The sequence below is a fragment of the Acyrthosiphon pisum genome, chromosome A2 (assembly GCF_005508785.2).
Source record: "Acyrthosiphon pisum isolate AL4f chromosome A2, pea_aphid_22Mar2018_4r6ur, whole genome shotgun sequence".
In the NCBI taxonomy this organism is placed as follows: Eukaryota; Metazoa; Arthropoda; class Insecta; order Hemiptera; family Aphididae; genus Acyrthosiphon; species Acyrthosiphon pisum.
The window spans coordinates 19,326,155-19,327,662 of NC_042495.1; positions in this window are offsets into that span (position 1 = coordinate 19,326,155).

The window sequence follows — 1,508 nt, forward strand, 5'->3', positions numbered from 1 at the left end:
AATACGTAAATGAGTATATGCACAATTAGCACAAAATAAAAAATATTATAATACATACCTACATTACCCATACTAGTATAGTCGTATATTAGTATATATTTAGTACGGCAAACAAAATATTTTAATGTAAGGACGCACTAAACCACAGTAAACATAAAAACATGTAACCTTTTTGATTCAGGACTGTGTAGTCGATGTAAAAAAAACTAAATTATCAAGTTATTTCAAATAAGTTAATAAGCAATAATGTGAAATGTAAACTTGTGTGGAAGTGTATGTAGTATGTGTGAGTTGCATTAATTGTTGCCCGTTGGACGATATTGCGATAATAGTGGGAAAACCCATACAATAATAATTACGGTCAATTGGAATTATATTTATTTTTATAAACATGCAGGCAGGACGCAGCACACGACTATTATTCACTTGGTACATACTGCAAGGCTCTACTGCTCTAGCGTGTACCATCGATTGACAATTTATTTATTCTTGAGAATTTAATAACCAATACACTATACATCAGTATTATACAGCTGACGCATCTATTGTTTTAACCGTGTATTTGGATCTATATTTTTCTATATCACTATCTAAAAATACTAGACTACTTTTGTCTAAAAATAATAACGGCCCAAATTTTACGCGGCCCACCGAGATTTTCTCGGTAGCTCGCCGGTTCAATCCGGGCCTGGGTAGATCATCTTATAAAGAATCTTGTATTACATTTAAAAATCTTAGTTCTAAAAAGAAAAATTTTTACGAATTATTATTAACTCAAAATAATTTGCTAATTTTCGTGATTTTTACATATTTTGTCAATTTTTGAACTTTAAATGCTAATTAAAAAAAACTTTGACTAAGGATTTTTAATATTTTTCAAATGTCATTGTAACAATATAGTAGGAGCCTTGTATTAAATTTTCAAGTATTTTTACTCAACAAATAAAATTTTATTGACATTCATAGAAACAAAAACTAATTCAATTGGAAACTGAAATTGTCCGTAAACAGCTCAAAACAAATCAAAATATTTTGAAAATTTTATCATGTATAGAAAATAGAAATATAAACAACCAGTGAAAATTTCATGTATCTACAGTCATTTGTTTTAGAGTTACACCAAAAACCAAAATCAATTTTCTCGAAAACAGATTTTGTGTGAAAATTCCCGTTTTTCCTTAATTTTTCTTTTTTTTTCACGGCGCTTTTGAAAACTATTGGAAAAATTTTACTTTTGACCCCCTCAAAGTACCAACTAGATTCACTTTCCTATCAGAAAAGGTACTGTTGAAGAAAATCCAAGCACTTTTACTGTCCCAAAAGGTGATGACAGACACAAAAAAAAATTTTAAAAATTAAAAAAAAAAAAAAACACATCATTGTAAAATCAATACATTCATCGTTCCACTTAGAATCTAAAAACAATAACTTTAAATGTTTGCATAAAGTAGGAAAAAAAATATTGTAAGTATTACTTACAAAATTTTTTTCCAGATTACTCTTTTTAT